We start from the raw sequence: 13,464 nt of genomic DNA, 5'->3' as shown, positions 1-13,464 counted from the left end.
ATCTCCCTGTTTTCAACCTTCATGGGTATTCTTGTGTTCAAACAGTTCTCCTGGAATGGCATAGTTTTTTTTTTTAATTTCATAACTCAACTTGGAAATTTCTATTTTTTCATTGGAAAGTTTAATCTTTCATAGCTAGTGTTTTAGTGCTGCATTTGGACTTATTTCTTCCTTTTTATTTTTCTTTTTACTTGCATGCATTATGGCTATGAAGTTTTCACTGAACAGCTGTTTCACATGCATTTAAAATCATTGAGTGCAGGTTACAATGAAAATCTCCAAGGAGCGCTCCTGGGTGGCTCAGTCAGTTAAGTGTCCGACTCTTGATTACGGCTCAGGTCATGATCTCATGGTTTGTGGGATCGAGCCCCAAGTTGGGCTCTGCACTGGCAGTGTGGAGCCTGCTTGGGATCCTCTCCCTCTCTTGCCCCTCTCTTGTTCTCTCTCTCTCTCTCTCTCTCTCTCTCTTTCTGTCTAAATAAACTTAAAGGAAAAAAAAAAAAGAAAATCTCCAGGTGTCACTCTGAGCACCCTACCCCTGTGCACATGTTCATGTAACACTACTAGTGATTACCCTGAAGCGTAGGTACATGTAGCTGGAGGGGTCTCCCTAAAAGCAAGTTTAAGAGATTAAATCTCTTCCTCACTTCTGAGGACTGAGCTACTGCCTATACACAGGGGCCCTCCTTCCTTAGCGTCCCCAGTCCCACCCACAGTCCCCACATCAGACTCCCCACACCACTCCTCACCGGACTCTCCTCATCACACTCCTTCTTGTTGGCACCCTCATCTTTGAGCAGCCTGTCACCTGCTCCACCTCTTTCTTCCTCAGCATCTTCAGACCCTTTTCCATCTGCATTTTCTTCTTCTTGTTTCCGTCTGGTCCATCATCAACCAAATTCTCCGTGTGTGTCTCCTTTCCATCTGAATCTTCACACACAGCCTTCCCCACCAACCACTCAGAGCCGCCATCCCCAGATTCTCATTTCTCAGGGTGGTTCCTTCCTAACTCCTTCTCAACACCATTTTCTGCTCGTTATTTCTTGGAGTCTTCCTCAAAGCCCTTTTCAGAGCCATCTTCAGATTCTCTTTCCAAGACGTCTTCCTCTTCAGTTTGCTTTTCAGGGTTCCCGGCAGACTTTTTTGTTTTTTTCTCTTCAGAGTCTTTTTTGAAGGTCTTCTTTCAAAACTGTTCTCTTCAGATTTCTGGAACTGCCTTCTGCAGACTTTTGGGGGGGCCATGTTTTTTAGCATCTTTTTCAGAAGCATCTTCAAAATCTCTCCCATCTTCCCATTTTTCAAATATCTTTCCATGGATAGATTCTTCAAATGCCATGTTAGTTGTGGCTTCTTGAGCATTCATCCTGGATGTGCTAGGGTGCTCTGGAAAAGCCTTACCTTAGAAGGCCTTGCTTTTTGAAGCAAAGGTAGTATTTGAACATTGAACACCTCTGTAGGCCTCAGGATATGGAAGGAAGACTTCCACAAAGCTGTTGTGCTCTTACACTTGGGGTCTTCTCAGCCTGGTCATCTATAGCCCCACCCCATGTCTGTATAGGAATCCCATGGGTCTTCTCAGCCTGGCCATCTGTAGCCCCATCCCATGTTTAGACAGGGGTCCTGTGACCATCACACCACCTTCCATCGAAGGTTTGAGTACAAAGATAGCTTCCTCAAAGACACCAAGGTTATGCCATCTGGTGTCTTTTAAAGAGAAGGAGATTCCTGATTGACCCAAGCTTTGAACACTCTCAAAGGTTTTCTCTGACCCTGATCAGCACCAATGGACCATCCTCAAAATCCATAGGATGAAACACTTTGGTGATGACCATTCCCTCGTGGGGCACTAAGGATGTTCCAGCAGTCCAGGTGCATTTATTCCAGAACCAGATCCTTCCTGTGGGGCTTGCACCTCTTCCTTTCTGATGCCTCATATTCCCCTCCAGTTGAAACTTAGCTACCTCAATATGTGATTTCTAGCTTCTAATTTCATCTTCATGCAAAAGCATTGCACAATCCAGATTCCCTCTTCAAATAACTGCAAAGCCCATCTGCTTTAAGATTTCCTTGTTATCTTTGTAAAACTTGACCATAAAGTCTCTCTGAAGATCTCAGAATCATGCCAAGTCAGAAGTTGTATAAATGCCTCCACCATAATGTCTGTAGGCAAACCAGTTGCATTTATATTTGTAGCTCTGTCTTCTACATGAAGGCTTTCTTTTTTCTCTCCTTTTTGAGATTGGTGGATTGGGGGTGTTTCTCTGCAGAGGTTTTTTTAGCATTGGTGGCAGATTTGCCATCATTGAGAAACCATCATTAGCCTGATATGCAGGCATGAAGTCTCCAGTGATCTGAAACCAAGCCTTCTTGCCTGCAAGGATGTCAGCCAGCTGCTCCTCGAAAGGCTGGGTTTCTCCACTGGAATTCTTGGTGTCTCTGTATAGTTCTCGAATTTGCAATTGCTCATTTGCAGATTCCTCATCCAAGCACAGCTGACCCTTGAACAACACAGGTTTGAACTGCACAGTTCCTCTTACACGTGGATTTTGTTCAATAAATATACTGGAAAAATTTTTGGAGATTTACAACAATTTGAAAAAACTCACAGATGAACTGTGTAGCCTAGACCTACTGAAAAAAAATTTTTTGAAGTGATATCTTATTGTTTATTCTTTCTATTTTAAAATTTATATCCAAGTTAGTTAGCATATAGTGCAACAATGATTTCAGGAGTAGATTCCTTAATGCCCCTTACACATTTAGCCAATTCCCCCCTCCCATAACCCTTCCAGCAACCCTCTGTTCTCTATATTTCAGTCTCTTATGTTGTTTTTAAATTTTGTGTTTAGTGTTATTTATTTTTGAGAGAGACAGAGACAGAGTGTGAGTGGGGGAGGGACAGAGAGAGAGGGAGACACAGAATCCAAAGCAGGCTCCAGGCTCTGAGCTGATAGCAGGGCTCGAACCCATGAACCATGAGATGGTGACCTGAACCGAAGTCAGATGCTTAACCAACTGAGCCACCCAGGTGCCCCTAGAGTCTCTTATGTTTTGTCCCCTTCCCTGTTTTTATATTATTTTTGCTTCCCTTCCCTTATGTTCATCTGTTTTGTATCTTAAATTCCTCACAGGAGTGAAGTCATATGATATCTGTCTTTCTCTGACTGACTAATTTCACTTAGCATAATACCCTCTGTTCCATTCACATAGTTGCAAATGGCAAGATTTCGTTCTTTTGATTGCCGCATAATACTCCATTGTATATATATACCATATCTTCTTTATCCATTCATCCATTGATGGACTTTTGGGCTCTTTCCATACTTTGGCTATTAGACATACTGAAAATTTTAAGAAAAATGTATTATTGTAAGAATGTAGTAAATACAGACAGAAAATGTGTGCTAATAGGCTATATTTCTGGTCAACAGTAGCCCATTATAGTTAAGTTTGGGGGATCAGGAGTTACACGCAGATTTTTGGCTCCCTGGGGGTGGTGGCTGGTGCCCTAACCCCTGCATTGTTCAGCTGTACTTGCTGCCCATGTGTCCCACCTAGATTGGGAGCAGCTCCAGACGAGCAAGGAGGGGCTGGCTTACTCGCCCGGACTCAGTGTCGCCAGTTAAGGTCCGAGGCCTGGCATCATTTTTGTATTTTCACTGTGCCTGGCTTTCTTTCGTGGTGCTATTTCCCAGTCAGACTCTGCCTCCAGAATCCCTCAAAAGTTTCTGATGCTTGGAGAATTCTACTTGATTTTCTTCCAGGCACCTCCGATTCAACAGTAATCAAGTCTCCTTCCCACACCCCGTCCACCACCTCTTTCTTCAGTAAGTGGCAGGAACATTCCTCCGATGCTTGGGGCCCAAACCTGGGCCTCATCTGGGCTCCCACGCAATCAAGCTTCATGTCTTGCTGACTCCAGCTTCTACCTATATTTCATTTGCCCAGTATTTCCATCCATGATTCTACCATGCTCATCCAGGATGCTGCTTTTTCTTGCCTGGATTATTGCAACAACCACCTAGATAATTTTCCCTTATTCATGTTTGTCCCTTAGAACCCATTTTCTACAAATGCTTAGAACATTCTTTTAGTACACACACACACACACAGCTTGTGCCACTCGTGAGGCCTATTAATCCTTCAAGGGCTTCTCATGGCTCTCAGAAAACATTCAGAATCCTTGAGCTAGACTGTGAATACAGTATGTGACCCTGTCTCCTTTCCAGGCACTCTGGCTACTCTGTGTCTCCATCCCAGCCATACCTGACTTCTTACTCCCACCAAGAGCCCATCTCCATCTTAGGACACGGGCTGCTCCCTCTGGCAGGAATGCTCCTCATCTTGTCACCCAGGCCACCTCCCGTGTCACTTGATTAAGGAAACCCACCACAACTTCTTGCATGGAGTTGGATATCCTGTCTGATACCCTGTACTTCTGGCTTAAAAAAAAAAAATCTCTGTGGTGTTTTGTTTACTCGAGAAACACATGAGGATATTTTCACATACCCGTCAAACACAGGGACCATCTGATTAACGTTTGTGTCCATCACTAGGCTGTTGGCTCCATGAAAGCATGAATGGGACCAGTCTTGTTTAAGCTGCGTCAGTATGGGGAACCCCCATCCCAGGAGGTATTCCCTAAGTATCTGTCAGAGGAACAAGGTCTGCACTGCACCCGCTGGGAGCCCCAGGCTTGGTCACAAGCAGCAGTTTGGCTCTCTGCAAGGCTGTGGTTTCCCTGTGCTAAGAGTATATCCCTGTGCACGCCAGGTGGACAGAAAGTGTGGACACATGACTGGACCTTATTGCTCACTTCCTGGTTTCTCTCCTGGTCCCGTGCTTGCTGAAACTGGCCCCTGGCACTTGATGGGGGCTGTAGTTTGGGGACAAGAGGCAGCCCACGGAGAAATTCCCTGAACAGCTGTCTTCCTTCTTTTCACGGATCCCTCTGAGATCCATTTAGGCAGCATGAACTCTGCTCCTCCTCCCTCATGCCCAGCGGACTGCAGCTGCCACAAGTGTGACAGGTGGACAGGAAGCGCAGCCGCCTTTGGAGCCTCATCCTGCAGTCCGTGTGGGGTTGCTGGGCCCCCTCAAGGCAGGAAGCAGGTGCCACACCGCGTGGTCTCTGAAGTCACCAACTGTTAAATGTCACAGGGGTGGAGTGTCTGACCAGCCAGGGGATGCTGCCTCTTCCCACAAAGGAATTAGAGGACCGAAGTTCAAGGGGATGACTCCTCACTGTTTTCTGAGTTCCAGAAGCCCATCTTCCATGAGAAAACTTGGGCTTCCCATATGCCAAAGATGTTAATTCTGCCTTCCAACAAAAATTGTTTGTACTTCAAGGGCTAGGACCTTATTATAGCTCACTGTAGCTCCCATAGCACCAAGTAGGCTTGTACATTGCTGAGGTTTAAAATCTCATTGCCAAGGGGCTCCTGGGTGGCTCAGTCGGTTAAGCATCTGACTTTGGCTCAGGTCATGAACTTACAGTTCATGGGTCTGAGCCCTGCGTTGGCCTCTGTTCTGACAGCGCAGAGCCCGGAGCCTGCTTCGGATTCTGTGTCTCCCTCTCTCTCTGCCCCTCTCGGCCCCCCCCCCCCAAGTAAACATAAAAAATAATTAAGATCTCATTGCTGAAAAACTTAAAATGAAAACAGCATTGGCAGGGCTGCAAGAGTTGCTGTCAACAGAAAAAGTAATCATAACCGCAGTCACATGTAAGGCAATGACAACATTTTTCTTAGGAGCATGAAGCCTATTTTGGATTCAGAAAGTTCTCTTTGGTTATGTAGTTAGGTCCCGCACCTAGTTTGGGTGGAGGTTAGTAAAGACGAAAGAAACTTACGTTGCTCAATGTAAGAAAAGTCTCAGGATATTCAGGGTAGTTCCTGGCAGCTGGAGAGTGTAGGAGAGGGAAACAGGCACAGGTCTCAAGAGGGGGCATGGGCCCCAGGATACCGTGGCAAGATGGGGAGGTAGGAAAGAGATGGCTTATGAGCATTCAGCTTGGGGAAGACGCAGGAACCGTGGGTCAGCCCAGCCAATCCCAGTCAGCCCTCCAGCTATCTGATGTGTGCTCCAGATATTTTGTTTTGCCCTTAAAGGAAAGTGCTACTCCAGGCAAGACTAGAGTGCTTGAGATCACTAGGATTGCAACAGCACTAGGATTGTGACACTGTTGATTGGCTCTGTGCTGCTGAGAGCGCCTGAAGGTAAATAACAGGAGCTAGAAACACAGCTGGAGCTTTGCCCAGGAAATTCCAACTAGGGGAGGAAGTATTCTAAGGAAGTGCCTGAGAGTGAATGCCATTTTCTAAATTAAATATTTGCTTTTTTAGTAATGCTAGTTATGATGGTGAGTAATAATAGCTAACGTGCTGGATGTAACATATGCCAGGGACTGATATAAATTCATCACGTGTATTAGCTCCTTTGGACCTGGAGCTGTGACCATGTGACATGGCCAAGTGTCATGACAGAGAGAGCATTGGCCTGCAGGGAAAGCCAACACTGAGGAAAGTTCATCCACGCTATATAAAGAGACAGCTTTCCGATGACATCCTTTGAACATCTGGAACCATCCTTGCCTGATGGTTCCTTTCTTCAGTTCTTCAGCCATACAAGGCAACATATAACCCTTTTTTGCTTACATGGTTTTATATAACAGTTGCAATTAGAGCAATCCTAAATAATCCAACAAGCACAGTTAGTATCTCCATGGAAACACAAAATACTCCAGGGAAAACAAAACACAAATTCCTTTTGAAATCTGATTGTGATCACATAGGAACATACATAGAGGTATATAAGATTAGAATAAAATTTATACTAATATATTACATTATTTTTCTCACCAAATGGGTTAAGTATATAGTGTTCAATGAACAAAGGAGGAGAAGGTGGAAAATCTGACATTATGGAGATGCAAGAGAGGCAGCAGAGGTCAGTACAGAGACCTGAGTTCAGTCCCAATTCTGCCAGTAATTGAGTGATTTTTTTTTTTTTTGGACTGAGTAACTTTGAACAAGCTGATCAACATGTTTGGGCCTCAGTTTCCCCATCTATTAAATAAGGGGAATCTGGCTTCCATAGTTACCCCACCTGATGTGCAAGATTCCAATAGACCCTTAGTCTTGTCAAATTGTAACTTTTTTTCCTAAGGTCCCAGAAACAGTCTGAAATACTATCTGGGATCCCCAAGAGTCCTGGGGCTGATCCAGACTCAGAATGGTATGTCTGATTTCTATTCATCTCTTACTGTTTCGTTCTGTAAAGTGGGATGGATACATTGAAGTATAAATTCATTAAAATGAATTAAGGACAAAGTTTATCAGGAATCTGATCACATGTCACTTGAATTCCTGTATCATTGATGAGAGAACTGCATTTTGTCTGATTCCCCCCAGCAAGAGCTGGCAGTATAGAAGATTTTCTTATTATATCCATTTTACAGATGGGTAAACTGAGACTTATAGAGTTGAAGTAACTTGGCCAGGGTCCCACCACTGCAAGGGCAGAACTGAGGCTCAAACCAAAGCAGCCGTTTTCAGACTTTATGATCAGAACCACTTAGGTTAGGGACCTCTGCCCCAGGGGGTGGGGGTGGGAGGGAAATCAGCTCTGAACAGAAGCCAATTTAAGGAAATAACCCTCAAGACCCTATAGAGGAGATCATAGTGGAAAAAGAAGTCTGAGCTGAGGCCCCTTGCTCAATAAGGGCCTAATGTTTTTTGGGTCAAGGATTCTTTTGCTAAGGTTGAGTTTGAAAACCCCACTGAGGCTTTCATTTCCTGCTGTGTGGCAGATAAGATGTCTGAAGAAGCAAAAACTTCTAGAGGCCAGAAAAATCATGACAAACTTTTCAGTGCATTGCTGAGATCATAAGAAACTAAGGGAAATGTTCAAGTGTGTCCCCAACCCTTTCTCCCTGCCCCCACCAACTTTGCCCCACAGCAACAAAAGACCTAACTAGTTGCTAAAAGCAGAATGATAAGCAAAGGCAGAACCTTAGGCTGCCTCAGGGTCAAATGCTGCTATCAATACTCTGGCAAGAAGGAGCAAGAGACCAGAGTTGGGGCTGTGCAATGCAGGCAACTGAACTGAGACCTTACATAAACGGGGCCACTTGTGAGAAGATGGGAAGATTACATCTGCCCTTAAAGGGAGACAGGAAACAAATCTGTCTATCTCCATCGCAGCTCTGGGTAGGAGAAAAAAAACAAAACAAACAAAAAACAAAAACAAAAAAACTCTCCTGTACTATAGAGTTTGGGAATGAAATTTACTCTACCCACATTTACAAAGTAGGGGAAATCCATATAAATAAGGTGGCCCCAAATGATGACAACCCTCAGTTCAGGAAGAAGTAAACATGAATTTGCTCTGTAGAAAAAAACCATCTCATGCCCATCAGGATTCTCCCTGATTAAAATCAGCCTAATACAAGCCCCCCAGGTTGCCAAACACATGAGGAAACAAAACATCATGACTGAGAACAAGCAGAAACACCAAGCAATAGATTTTACCGCCTGTGAGTTTCAAACGTTAGTATTATGAGATACATAATGCAAAATGACAATGTATAAAATCTTTAAAGAAATAAAAAAGGAATCAAACACTGAATGATATATAAAAGGCATTCGGAAGTGACTAGATTGAAAAATAACTCATTGAAGAGGTTAAACAGTAGATTAGACCCAGATGAAGAGAGATTAGTGAACTGAAAGATAGATGTGGATGAATAAGGAATGGAATGGAAAGGATGAAAGATACATTAGAAGGTATAAAGAATACAAAGACCTGCTGTATTTTTACTCGGGTTTCTAGAATGGGAAGGTGGGAAAGTGCCACATTTCAAAATATACAATATCTGGGAGTGTCTCAGAATTTATGAAAGATATTAGTGCCACGGATTTAATAAGTACCACACATCTCAAACAAGATAAATAAAAGAAAACCTATACACAGAACAGCATCATGAAACTGCTTGGCACAAAAGAAAAATGGAAAGAATAGACAGATCACCTATAAAGGAACAATAATTTAAGTGACAATTGATTTTCCAATAGCAGCAACCGAAACCAGAAATCAGTGACATTGTATCATCAACACATTGCAAAAAAGATAACTATAAATCTAAACCTTTATTTCACTTATTAGAGTAAAAGAAAGACATTTTACAAAATCAAAAAATATAGTTTGCTGTGCATAGACATTACTGGAGGAATTTCTGAAAGCTGCATTTCTTTCAGAAGGACAATGACTCCAAAAGGGAGGAAGACCTGAAATGCAATAGGAAATGGGAGCAAGGAAAATGTAAACATGGGGGAGTCTAGACAAACAATGACTATATAAAACAGTAACTATACATACAGTTAGTTCATAGAGTTAAAAAGCAGGTAGAACTAAAATTCTTGGCGAAAATAGCAAATAGAGACTATAATCTAAATTAAAACAGCCAACTTTAGAAAATTCACTGTGTGAAATAGAGCATTTACTCATTTTACTACCCATTAAAAAATTAATTACAGGTACCCACATCAAGGTGTATACATTTCATAATCATAAACTGAGTGGGGGAAAACAACCAGGTCACACTATCACTTAAACTAAGTATAAAAACATGCCAAATAAATTATTTGGGGACACATACTAAAGTGGTAGAATTATAATGAAATATTCAGAATAGCAATGTAGTGGAAAGGGACACACAAGTCTTTAAAGGCATGTTAATGTTTGTTAAATTACATGGTGGGTATTTGAGTATTCATTTAACACATATTTATTTAACATTTACTTTTACATATGTGAAGTTGTTTGTTTTTAAAAAGGAATGACATAGTAAATCTAGATGCCAACCGCTCTCGCAGAATGTTCTGTTTTGGGGACAATGGCTGAGTGAATGAAAGCTGAAAGAGTTACCCCTCAGGAGCCCACTGTAGGGAATCTGAGGACCATGAATGCTCTGATCCATCTAGGGCATGACTATCCCAGTGAACAAATATCCGTGAGGGCTGCAGGTCGTATACTCCACAGTAACCCCCAAACGTCAGGGTCAGAGAAACACCAGTGCTTGGTAGAGCAGACTTTCCAAGTCTCTCACATCTCAAGGTTTGGAAGCAAAAACAATGCGAAAGTCCCCAGGGTTCTTGTGCAATTTAAGGGTAGTAGGGGGGAGCCCGACTAAAAAAGGTATTTAGGGACCCATGGATTAACAGGAAGAAAATGAAGGCTTTAAATGTGACAAGCCTGTGCCGCAGATGACTACTTAGGTGCGGTTGAGGTAGGGCTGACTCTATGGCGCCCTCGCGCGGGCACGGGCAGCAGCTGCAGCAGGGCCGCCCACAACCTCGGGACCTTTTGCGCCTCATTGCCCGGGAAGGGCCACGTCAGGATTGAGGGGTTAGGGCTGGCAGATAATCCGGAGCTATGACAGGATCCTTGTTCTTGCAATATCCAGATTGGAGCCATAAAATCTTCAGGAAAACATAAAAATAAAAAGGACACCTTTCCAAGACATGACAGGTAAGAAACACGGGTGTTAGGACAGGATTATAAACCTCAACAATAACATTGCTTGATTCTCAAATTCCTATTCTTGGGAAAATGACCTGAAACCGATAATTTTAGCATTATGTACATATTCTCTTTTTAGGGCTTGAACAAGTCATTCAAAGTCAAGAGTTTATAATTTTAATTGTCGTTGCCTGGCTCACACTTCAACATTTGGCTTTTGTTGAAACCCATCCTGCACAGAAGGGATCTGCCATTTTGCCTTCCAGAAGGGTGAAAAGTCTCACAAGGACTTCTAAAATGCTAGCACCCCATACCAAGGGTGGTGAGGTGCAGGACATAAGCAAAGCCTGTGAGTCATTACCAGTTTGGATTTCTCTCTGCAACATGTATCACCATCCAAAGCATAGGCGATCTCAGGCTTGCCAGATCTTAAGTCAGTTCTTTCCACTGTGGGTTGAGTGTGGCTTGGAGAAGAAAACATAACTCCATTCTTACAGTCAGGTTGATATTTGTCAGGGTGTGGCCATGGCCGAAGGCCCCTGTCATTCAGCATACAGCATGAACTATTTTTATTTTCACAAGAACAGAGTTAAAACCTCTCACCTAAAATAACTGAAATATATGAGACTTTTTGATAAAGTTTGCTTGCTTCCTCCTGAGAAGACATGATTTATTCCACTGTATTTTCTAATTGTAAAATCCTATGAATGTGAACCTTGCAAATACCACTTAAAAGAGTGTAAACTGGTCACTATTTTAAAAAATTATGCACTAAAAATCATATTTCTCTGCTTTGAATGTAGTGATGCACTTAAATACAGTATTTGCTAATGGTTTTCTTCTTCCTTGAATCATGCCCAAGAGGATTTTTTCCCCAGAAAGTTTTATTTTCTTCTTCAGATTTAGGTGAGAAAGTGCCCACCAGTGGAATTAATCATGGGGATGAAAGGTCCAGCATAGGGAACAGAGTCAATTGTATCATCATAGCGTTGGATGGTGACATGGTAGCTACATTTGTGGTGAGCATAGCATGACATACAGGGTCGTTGAATCACTGTGTTGTACACCTGAAACTAACACTGTGCCAACTGTACATCAGAAAAAAATAGGAAAAAACAGACAGTGCTCACCATCTATGTGCATAAGAACCCGGGTCTTTCAAAGGATCCTTGTGGCAGGGGATGAACTCAGCAAGCAGGGCAAAGTCATCACTGTTTCTGATCCATATGCTGTGGATTTTGAGCTGAAGATCACAGGAAAGATATTACTGATGAGTTACTAGATCAGTGCTTTAATCCAGTATTTAAAGGTTTCCTTTTTTTTTCTTCATAAGAAATCAACTATGACCATATATTGAATGGCAAAATAAGGTTAAGGAATGGGGTTTAGGGAAAGGAACTAGTGGTACCCCCTTAACATGTCAAAGTTATAGACAGACACCCACAGTCCAAGTGCAGACAAATGAGCCCTTTGAGCCACTGCCCAAGAGATGACCAGATGAGTTTATGAGACTGAGAAGAGTTTTCAACATTACTAGACTATAACAACCCCATTTGGCCCCAAAATTTGTATTGGTTTTGGCCTTTCTCAAAGATTCTCTCATTGTCTAGTAGAGATATCTAAATAGAATAAGTGCACAAAATTTTTTTTGATTGACTAATGCGACATTATCTGACATCATTAGCTAATAAGTCATAAGTTACCTAAAGCAATTACACTGATGGGTTTTCTCATAAATATGCTCTTATATATCATTGCTCTCTCCCTCTCCCTTTTCCACCCAAACGATAGTAGGTTGAGAGAGAGAGAGAGAGAGAGAGAGAGAGAGATGGCAAATAAAGTTCGAAAAAATTATGACACCAGGACATATTGCTAATTTTTCTTCCCTCAATACATCAGTATTTGAAAACTCCTCTTCTTTTTTTTACAGTTTATTTTTATTTATTTTGAGAGAGAGAGGGAGAGAGAGGAAAGCGAGAGCAAGCGGGGGAGGGGCAGAGAGAGAGAGAGACAGAACCCCAAGCAGGTTTCTCTCTGTCAGTGCCCAGCCCGCATCAGGCCTTGAACTCATGAACAGTGAGATCATGATCCGAGCTAAACTGAAGAATCAGACGCTTAACCAACTGAACCACCCAGGTGCTCCAATTTGAAAACTCTTAAATACACTGTAGCTTAATGGTTTTGATCTCTGACACTGTACAGTTTTGCATTTGAGTCCCAGTTCTGCCACTAATTCTGTGACATTAGGGAAGTCACCTATCATCTCAGTGCCTCAGTTTCTTCATCTGTAAGACATAGGTAACAGTGACCTCATAGGGGTTATGTGTATGATTTAAAAAATGTTTTTGGGGCACCTGGCTGGCTCAGTTGGTGGAACATGTGCCTCTTGATATCAGGGTTGTGAGTTCAAGCTTCACGTTGGGCGCATTTAGTTGGCCCAGAGACATTATTGTAGTATACTGCCTGGCATGTATTTATGCTGGGATTCACGGTGGGTAATTCTATTACTAACTTTTGTGGCCACATATGTGGCTATATGTGTTCAGGGAATATATCAGAGTAGTCCTTCTTTTAGTCGTGACGACACTCCAGCTTTCTAGTCTATAGGGAGGCAGAACTGCAGAAGCTTCTCTATAACATTGGTCCGAGCCATTCTTGCTTTCCTCTTCATTACCAGTGCCTGGGTTTAGGTCCTCATCACCTCTCACCTGGAATATCTTTCCTGGGATGGACACATAAATCATTTATTAAAAAATTTTTTTTTAATGTTTTTATTTATTTTTGAGACAGAGAGAGACAGAACACAAGCAGGGGAGGGGCAGAGAGAGAGGGAGACACAGCATCCGAAGCAGGCTCCAGGCTTTGAGCTGTCAGCACAGAGCCCAATGTGGGGCTCAAACTCATGGAGTGTGAGATCATGACCTGAGCTGAAGTCAGATGCTC

At 42.7% G+C, this 13,464-nt stretch overlaps 1 pseudogene; it reads right to left on the bottom strand.

Moving 5' to 3' along the window:
- Nucleotides 1–34: 34 nt before the first annotated feature.
- Nucleotides 35–2,582, bottom strand: LOC109500094 (annotated as a pseudogene).
- Nucleotides 2,583–13,464: the final 10,882 nt, after the last annotated feature.

This window comes from Felis catus, chromosome B2 (genome assembly GCF_018350175.1).
Source record: "Felis catus isolate Fca126 chromosome B2, F.catus_Fca126_mat1.0, whole genome shotgun sequence".
NCBI classification, from domain to species: Eukaryota; Metazoa; Chordata; class Mammalia; order Carnivora; family Felidae; genus Felis; species Felis catus.
Note: the sequence above shows the minus strand (reverse complement) of the source record. Positions and strands in the feature narration are given on the sequence as shown.